Source organism: Diaphorina citri, unplaced genomic scaffold (assembly GCF_000475195.1).
Source record: "Diaphorina citri unplaced genomic scaffold, Diaci psyllid genome assembly version 1.1 scaffold184, whole genome shotgun sequence".
Classification (NCBI taxonomy): domain Eukaryota; kingdom Metazoa; phylum Arthropoda; class Insecta; order Hemiptera; family Psyllidae; genus Diaphorina; species Diaphorina citri.
In genome coordinates this window covers 211,545-222,059 of record NW_007377621.1, presented here as the reverse complement: position 1 = coordinate 222,059, position 10,515 = coordinate 211,545, and positions in this window count along the sequence as shown.

The following is a 10,515-nucleotide window of genomic DNA, read 5'->3' as shown; positions in this document are numbered from 1 at the left end:
TAATTATGTAGTGTTGGAAGAAGGCGAATATCTTGGCCGAAGAATCTGAGAAACCTGGTGGTTCGCCACTTCAACACTCTTTAGAGTAGCAACCAACAAAGTCATGATTTCGTCCGAGATTTGTCTGTGCGTAGCTTGATTAGTCTGAGGAATAGAGAGGGAAGGAGATAATTTGAAGAACGAAAGGTGGCAACAAGAGAAATACTAAAATATATATAGGGTGAAAAAATAAATATGTACCTAATAAAAAAAATGAGCTGAAGGGTATTTGAGTAGGTAAATGAAAAGACATTGTGCACCGATAATACAGAAGTACAGAGGCTGGTAGATAAATAATTACTTGAATGTTTGGGTAAAAGAATATAAGAAGTTTCCGTTTTTAAGGTCTCAAAATAAGCATCTGATTACGCGTGGTATGCACCACTTGACCGCAGCCTTAATGACTTGAAAACTTGAAATGCATTCAGAGGAATTATTCAAATGTTCTGCTGATCAGAACTGATTAGAACCAATCGCTCCACTTATAACGAATTAACGACCGTCAGGCGCTCAGAAGTGCCTAAAGATGTCTATCAGCTCCAATAATTGAAAATTGAAACCAGAAAGTTTCATCTGAGAGTTTTTACTCGTAGCTCTGATTGTTTTTATCCTCGGGTCTCTCAGAATCCAAGTTAGAATAATGAGTGTGATTTATTGTTCACAGGTGCCAAACACCATCAAGTGGGTCACCGAAACAGTCATTGGTGGTTCGACCATTGGGCAGTTCCCAAAATGGGGTTGGCCAAGGCCATAAAAAGGTGCTGATAATACAGGGGTAGCGAAAAATGATCTTTTTCCACCTGACAGTCCTTTTTCTTCGTCTGTAGTTTAATTAAGGGGAAAAAATTGACGACATGAGAAGTAAATAATAAATCATGGGTTATGAACTTAGGGCTTATGAAAGACAGGAGAGGAAGGAGTTGGTTTTCCTGTGGCTGTCCATCTTATAAGGCTACCAGTGTGAAATAATGAGCTCAATAAAGTACCTACTAAAATGTGAGCCTTTAGGTTTTCAAACTTGAGTAAGAAAACGTACAAGAACATGAAGTAAAAATGGTAAAATAAAGAGAACAATATCAATATAATGCTCAAAAGAATAATAAAATTGGAACAATATAAATTGCCAGCAGGGAGCAGCGAACTTAGAACAAGAACCTTAAACCCTTAACACCCAAGGTAACCCTGATGAAATTCTAATTGAGGCCTAACCGTGTATAGAATTAACCTTTGTAGAAATAGCACATCCACCAATGCGCTAGTGGATGTGCCATTTACTCTTTAATGTTTAATGTACCTATTCTCGTATGTATCTACGTATCAACCCATGTTCAGATTTTTGTATTTTATTAAAGTAGATATTCAGTCAATAGGTATAGCAATACTTAGTATTAATACCTACCTACCTAGATACTTCAGGTAGGTGTATAGTCTACATTACTCTACAAGCTTTACAAATAAAATTTCCGGGTTAGAATCGGCTAAATAAATTGCTGTACCCAAAAGTATAAATATTTTGGAGGAATAAAAAAATAAGATCCTATTTACAATGTTATCAATTTTGGAAATCAATTTTATTAGATAAAAGATGAAATTTCAAACTTGAGATCTGTACCATTCTATTCAGAATCAAAAGAATAAGTAGATCTTTCAAAAGATATGATAAGATCTCTAGGGAGATAATTATGTTAATGGTTTGATGGTATTCAAGTAGAAAAGGCCTGAGGTGAAGGTGAGGGCTAGCTAATTAGAAAACTACCCTCAACTCTATTATTGTAATGAAGAATAGAGAGCTTGGTGTTTGAGTGATCTCTGAAGTAAGGTTTCGCCCTCTTTTAAAGATAATGGAAGTGAAAATATCTCAGTAGGTTTGTACCACCTTAACACCTGTAGGTAAATACCTAATCAGTCTCTCAAAACTCATATTCTTGAAGGTGGATGAATGTACCAAATACGTTCCTAACGTAATTCTCTTTTTCCTGGGGAATTTAAAACTATAAGATACTTAAATTTTAACGTTGTTTAGTACCTATGTGCTTGGGGTAGGTATACCTCGAATTTCGATCGTATACGGGTCAAATTTAAAAACAAAGACGATATATAATTTTGAATTTTATATTTAATTCATGATGTTATTTTACTTATAAGAAATTATAATTCAGCATATTTTATTATGAAGGACATGAAATTTTGCCTATTCATTCCCACAAAAGTTCCTAAAATGGAGACCTCATGTTTACACAAAATATTCCAAGGTGACCTCAACTTCAGAGTTTGAATTGCTTCTAATAAAGATTTCATTTTTGAAGATAGGCTCTAAAACGTGCAGAATTCTGACGAACTTTTCACTTGTAGATACTTCAACCGGCTTACCCATCTCAAAACCGATCTTTTGCCAAGCGGCCACCATAGGCTCTATTATAGAATTTCTATTTGTCTAATTTCGCCAACGATAAAATTCAATGCTGCTTGTTGTCATATCTCTAGAATCTTCCACGACAAAGGAGAATACCTATTTTACCATAGGCTCTATTATAGAATTTCTATTTGTCTAATTTCGCCAACGATAAAATTCAATGCTGCTTGTTGTCATATCTCTAGAATCTTCCAGGACAAAGGAGGAAAATAAAACACTCTCTCAATCAGAGAAGAAGTGTTAAGGAATACCTATTTTATATATTCACGTGAGGATTAATTGAAATTTATAAATCACGAAAATATCTAATCTTGATTATTTATTTGGAATTTACTCAGATTGGTAAGAACAAAAGACACCACAGAGTTGTAGAAAAAACGAACTGAAGGTGGATGAATGTACCAAATACGTTCCTAACGTAATTCTCTTTTTCCTGGGGAATTTAAAACTATAAGATACTTAAATTTTAACATTGTTTAGTACTTATGTGCTTGGGGTAGGTATACCTCGAATTTCGCTGTTTTCCGAAGTTCGAAGTTCAGAATCCTTTTGACCATTGGCAAAATTATGACATGCAAAATTGCAAACGTGCAGAATTCTGACGAACTTTTCACTTGTAGATACCTACTTCAACCGGCTTACCCATCTCAAAACCGATCTTTTGCCAAGCGGCCACGTGTTTCCAAGGGTCCTATCTATCATCCCAAGGTGACAACAATACGCCCACATCTCATCCCCACATGGCCCTTGATACTCGAACCAAGCTGAAATCTTCGTGGAAGTGAAAATATCTCAGTAGGTTTGTACCACCTTAACACCTGTAGGTAAATACCTAATCAGTCTCTCAAAACTCATATTCTTGAAAGTGGATGAATGTACCAAATACGTTCCTTACGTAATTCTCTTTTTCCTGGGGAATTTAAAACTATAAGATACTTAAATTCTAACATTGTTTAGTGTGCTTGGGGTAGGTATACCTCGAATTTCTCTGTTTTCGGAAGTTCGAAGTTCAGAATCCTTTTGACCATTGGCAAAATTATGACATGCAAAATTGCAAACGTGCAGAATTCTGACGAACTTTTCACTTGTAGATACTTCAACCGGCTTACCCATCTCAAAACCGATCTTTTGCCAAGCGGCCACATGTTTCCAAGGGTCCTATCTATCATCCCAAGGTGACAACAATACGCCCACATCTCATCCTCACATGGCCCTTGATACTCGAACCAAGCTGAAATCTTCACCATCAAGCAATGAGATGCAAGATTGTGGAAAGATAAGATTGAACCAGGGATGAGAGCTAAAGAGCAAGATTGTGGAAAGATAAGATTGAACCAGGGATGAGAGCTAAAGAGCTTGATGGACTATCTAGATAAATATCTCTTTAAGATGAAATCTCTAAAAGATGAAACCTCTAGTCTAAAGTGATAGAATCCCTTATCAAGGACTTCTTGACAGCTCATCTGCCGCAGTAATCTATTCGAATCATAACTTGGTTCAGGTCTTTCTTATTCTATTCCTTTGGCGTATTGTTCTTTCCGATCCTCCATTCTTTTTAGTCTTCTCTCCATTCTTTATAGTTCTAAGAAGGCTATGAGGATATAAGTAGGTACTGTAAGGTCCTGCATCTCGTTGGTCCATAGCCATACCCATACATAATTGCTAACAAGATACACCTGCTATATGTAATGAGAGAATGTTATGATTTAAATAAAAATCGGTATACATTAGACATTACTGTAGGTAACCTACTGAACGTTCAGTACAACATCAAGTAGACATTTCTTATTTATATGCCATACCCATACATAATTGCTAACAAGATACACCTGCTATATGTAATGAGAGAATGTTATGATTTAAATAAAAATCGGTATACATTACTGTAGGTAACCTACTGAACGTTCAGTACAACATCAAGTAGACATTTCTTATTTATACAGATTAATTTATTATTCATATCCCAACATGCAATTTGGGCGGTACGTTGGTAAAACAATGGTCATATTTCTGAATGTATAAAAAAAACGAACCACTTTTTAATTTTTACGAAATACCTACCCAATTAAAACAAAGAACTAAAGACTAATTTTTAAAATTTAATATTTATGTGTTTCGATAAAATTGTGTTGGTAATCCAACAATTAAGGGACTTTATAGGTACCGCTTTGAGTTTAATTAATAAATAAATAATAGGGTGGTCATAATTAGCTAATAATTACTGAATATCACTCTAACAAGAAGTGCACACTGCACAACCAAGTGCCACCCCATATAAAACAGCAATAACTTCGAATGAAAGATGAAACATTATTCCAGAAACAATCTGCTTAAGATTAATCTCGCAAACTAGGTACTTGGGAATAATTTCTATGAATTTCTTTCCATCAAGATATTTTTTTATTTTACGACTCTCGTTAACTTTTACGACCTCAAAAATTAATTTTCACATTTTTTCGCCTGCCCAGGTGGAGTTATTGATTTTGAAATTTTCTGTACAAGACAAAGCTTGTAAGTTTATTTAGGAATAGGTACGACAGATTAGGTAATTTGCTTACATGATTTTCGATTTTAGGTCCCTGAGGCATTTGAAACTTGAAAAATCAAGACTGCCTTGAAATATTTGTTCAACTTGATTCTCCAAGGTCGCATCTATCATATATGTTGAGAAGTTTAAGCAAAGGATGCTGTTAGAGGATGTGTCATTTACACCCATCATCAGGTATAACAAGACAAAGGTATCACTCCACACGAGACTTAATGTATTCTGGTCCAGAAGAACATTTTCTAAAAGTTCTCTTTTCACCCATTTGGATTTTAATTTCTGGTTTTTATCCTCACTCACCCTACACTACCTTATCGGTTGTTACCTGTTCTAGCAAAACTGGAATTCTGTTTTTTTTTTTTTCTTTCTTTCTCTTCTCTCAGGCGGTGATTTCAGTTTGAAATCCCCCAGAACTCATCTCATGGTTTGGTGGGGATTTGATCTTTGAAAGTTTTCTAACAAGATATTAAAGATGATTATTTGCTGCTCTTATAGCTAATCTTACATTTGAATTAAATACTTATTGATCTCATACCTCCAAAGTTGTATCTAAGACAAAACATGTACCTATTACCTGTCTATTAAAGTAGGTAATTATTCTCTCTAATGGCTGATACTTAAGTAAAGTTTGTACCAAAGTTTGCCAAAAATATAATGAACATTAGAGAGCCTTACTCGCTCATCGTTATTGGTGATTTAAAATTTATCTTGAAAATTTTTGATCGAACTGAAACTAAAACTTGAAAAATTAAATCAATATAAAGCTTATTTAGACATTTCTATAGGGATCTTCTGAATATTTTACAACCAAAATGCTAATGACTAATAATCTTTGCCATATCGCGCTTTATCCAATCTTTAGGAGCTTTAGAAGTAATCTTTAGGAGCCTTAGAAGTAGTTCCAAAATTAAACAAAAGAAAAATTGATATTAAAACAACTTTTCTATTTTGTTTGAATACGAAAGGATCAATTTTTTTATAGGGTAGATACCTAATGCCTATGACATCACAATGTCAAATCTTAAAAAAAGATGCCCCTTTCGACGGAGCCCTCCATTAGCCATTAATTAGTAGGTACCTATTATGGTATTAATATCTATACCCATTTTGGTATAGGTACCCACTTATTATTTTGCATTTGGGTATAGGTAGTCGAAAAGAAGATCAAATTTAAAATCCAAGTACGAGAAGTAATAATCATGGGTATGAATTACGAGTCTTAATAGAGGTCTCGAATTTAAATCGATTAAAAACCTCAAAAAAATCTTCCCACAAATTGCACAGATAAATTATCTTTCGCCAATGAACTCAACACGTTATAGCATCAAAGGATCAAGGTTATATTTAAAGTACTTATATCCTATTCTGTAAACCCGAAATACATTTTAAAATTATTTTGCCCAGGTAGGTAGGTATACTTGCACAGGAAAGTTAAATCTGCATCTTTAGCTTACCTATCCCTCTAATAGGCGATCTTACCACTGAGAGTTAAAACACAGTGTCAAGACTGTCAAATGTCAATGACAGCACCGATTTTATTATACAGGCCAGTATTGCTTAAACTCTGGATTAATCGAAAACTCTGTGTGGTAACATTGGTAACAAGTTGGCACACCTTTAAAGCTCATCCAATTCTCGTATGGATTAGTATTTTCCCAATTAATTTCTAGCCCAAGCGTGCTGGGAGGCGCGCGAACGTCAGGAGCTCGAAGCTGTGAACTCCACGCCGGACGCCCGGCCTATATTAACACACCATTTCCCGACACTTTAGGGTCTCACTTAGCATTTACCGTCCAGTAACCGAAGGGCTAATCTGGAGCTTCTCAGGCCAGAAAGTTGTTACACTCTCGAGTACCCCCGGTAATGAAAACCCAAGCGTTCATTGCCCGCCACCACATTATTAACGCCGTAATGAGTCATTAATAAGATAAGGCGGTACCTTTTTGATCACACCCCAAAGCACCGAATTTATATCTCGGAGAGGTCTCCTATATGATTTGGATGCGAGTGATTACCGTAATTATCGGCTAGTTGGTTCTTGATTTCTTTAAAGCTCGCGTTTCTTGAAACTGAACAAAAAAGTGCACCTGAGTTGTTTTCAAGTGAGCGCTTTCACTCCTGATGGTCTTGGTCGTTTGGTTAAGGTCGACGCTCAATCCCGCCTAATTTAGGTATATGCTCAATCGATCGACGGCCGTCGACTATGTGTGGACACACCTTTATACTCATTATTATTATTATTACTATTGTTATTAAACGATTAGATCAAATTTTATTTACAGAATAAATATTTACAAATGGTAACATAATGTATAGGTACAAAATAAAGTTTGATCAAGGGTGGGGTTAATGCCTATGGCATTCTCTACCACCCCACCCTTGAACTTTTTATACTTATCATCTAGATACTCTTAGAAAACGACGGTTTGAAGAGCTGAAGACAACTCACACATGATTGAAAGTATCTCTGAGGTAGTTTTTATTTTACCCTTCAATATTTGAGGAAGGAAGACTCTTTGGTTAAAACATTGTAAACTACCTACCTTGGCAGTTACAGGTTACAGCTCTTTCTATCAAACCTAAAAAAAAAAAAAAAATGGTATTGCAATAGTCAGAAATGGTCTGCGGAAAAGTTAAAGGGAAATGACGACTTGATCACCTGCTCTCGTGTCAAATTAGATTGTAAGCAAGTAGGTAGGAGGTACTCAAGTACTCATGTTAGCAAACGAGAGGAATTCAGTTTTTATCCACCTGGGCAGGCGAAAAAATGTGAAAATTAATTTTTGAGATCGTAAAAGTTAACGAGAGTCGTAAAATAAAAAAATATCTTGATGGAAAGAAATTCATAGAAATTATTCCCAAGTACCTAGTTTGCGATAATCAGGCCGATCAGCCGCGGTAATGAGATTCGAAAAATTGAAAATCGTTAAATTTTACGATTCGATTGAACCAGAAGATTGGTGTTTTACAAGTTATTTCTTTGCCGTTTGGTATTGGTAGGTCGTTATGGAGCTTTAAAAATGGAGTTCGAAATCGTTAGAATTAACACCATTGAAGCTTACCTCCTGAGTAGATATTAATTGATAGAGGAAAAAGGGTGTTAAAAAAAAAAAAAAAAAAAAAAAAAAAAAAAAAAAAAAAAAAAAAAAAAACAGAATTCCAATTATGTCATTAAAAAATCTTGAAACGGAAGACCGGCGATGACACTCCCTTCAGGGTTCGGGGTTCGATTCGAGGAGTGGTCAGCGGTATCTTGACAACAATGTTCTTGGGTTACCGAAATAAAAAGTGCCGGCACCAGACTTCTCACACAACTGTCGTTTTGTCTTTGCCAGAACCGTTCGGGTGGAAATCGAAAGATAATTAAGACCAGACATTGTTTTTGTCTGATGGCTTCGTTTGGTTTCGGATTACAGAGTTTGGTTGGCGTCCTTAGGGATATTTGTGGGAGATGGTCAGCACACGACATGAAGAAGGTGACCTTTATGTGCGGTTTTGTAGGAAGATATGGCCCGATTCTGTGCCCTTGGAATTTATTTATCAGTGACAAGTATCTTGAATATGATATTTAGAAAGGTATTAAAAGATACCGAAGTATCATCCCCATTTTTTCAAGGAAAATTGCAGGAGAGGGTTCTAAATATAAGCTGTGTTTCTGAATACTGACTCATGAGTCTCATGACTGCTGGGACTTGGTATAAGGAAAAAGGATAGTACAATAGGATTCTAGGGACAACTTTCTCTAGTACCTAGCTACAAAAGATACCTAGTTGATCGATAATTGATTTAAACCAAAGAGAGAATTTGTGGAATCCCGTCATTATTGGGGAAATTTTACGATTCGATTGAACCAGAAGATTGGTGTTTTACAAGTTATTTCTTTGCCGTTTGGTATTGGTAGGTCGTTATGGAGCTTTAAGAATGGAGTTCGAAATCGTTAGAATTAACACCATTGGAGCTTACCTCCTGAGTAGATATTAATTGATAGAGGAACTTGATATCTGGTAGTCCAATACTTTGATAAAGTAAAGAGGACTGACTGGTCTTTTAGATCCTCAGATACCGTCGGTATTAATTATGTAGTGTTGGAAGAAGGCGAATAGATAGAGGAACTTGATATCTGGTGTTCCAATACTTTGATAAAGTAAAGAGGACTGACTGGTCTTTTAGATCCTCAGATACCGTCGGTAATAATTATGTAGTGTTGGAAGAAGGCAAATGTCTTGGCCGAAGAATCTGAGAAACCTGGTGGTTCGCCACTTCAACACTCTTTAGAGTAGCAACCAACAAAGTCATGATTTCGTCCGAGATTTGTCTGTGCGTAGCTTGATTAGTCTGAGGAATAGAGAGGGAAGGAGATAATTTGAAGAACGAAAGGTGGCAACAAGAGAAATACTAAAATATATATAGGGTGAAAAAATAAATATGTACCTAATAAAAAAAATGAGCTGAAGGGTATTTGAGTAGGTAAATGAAAAGACATTGTGCACCGATAATACAGAAGTACAGAGGCTGGTAGATAAATAATTACTTGAATGTTTGGGTAAAAGAATATAAGAAGTTTCCGTTTTTAAGGTCTCAAAATAAGCATCTGATTACGCGTGGTATGCACCACTTGACCGAAATGCACCTACACAGAACTAGAATCCAATCCCTTGGAAATAAATCGAGGCGTGTCCGAAAACAATTGAACCAAAATAAAATAATTTGAATTTCTTTCCTTCCAGGATCACAAAACATCACCAAAAACGATTTCCAAGAAGTATGGTTTCAATAACGAGGCATCAGCCTATTGATAACTTTGGGTAAAAGAATATAAGAAGTTTCCGTTTTTAAGGTCTCAAAATAAGCATCTGATTACGCGTGGTATGCACCACTTGACCGCAGCCTTAATGACTTGAAAACTTGAAATGCATTCAGAGGAATTATTCAAATGTTCTGCTGATCAGAACTGATTAGAACCAATCGCTCCACTTATAACGAATTAACGACCGTCAGGCGCTCAGAAGTGCCTAAAGATGTCTATCAGCTCCAATAATTGAAAATTGAAACCAGAAAGTTTCATCTGAGAGTTTTTACTCGTAGCTCTGATTGTTTTTATCCTCGGGTCTCTCATAACGAATTAACGACCGTCAGGCGCTCAGAAGTGCCTAAAGATGTCTATCAGCTCCAATAATTGAAAATTGAAACCAGAAAGTTTCATTTGAGAGTTTTTACTCGTAGCTCTGATTGTTTTTATCCTCGGGTCTCTCGGAATCCAAGTTAGAATAATGAGTGTGATTTATTGTTCACAGGTGCCAAACACCATCAAGTGGGTCACCGAAACAGTCATTGGTGGTTCGACCATTGGGCAGTTCCCAAAATGGGGTTGGCCAAGGCCATAAAAAGGTGCTGATAATACAGGGGTGGCGAAAATACAGGTGCCAAACACCATCAAGTGGGTCACCGAAACAGTCATTGGTGGTTCGACCATTGGGCAGTTCCCAAAATGGGGTTGGCCAAGGTCATAAAAAGGTGC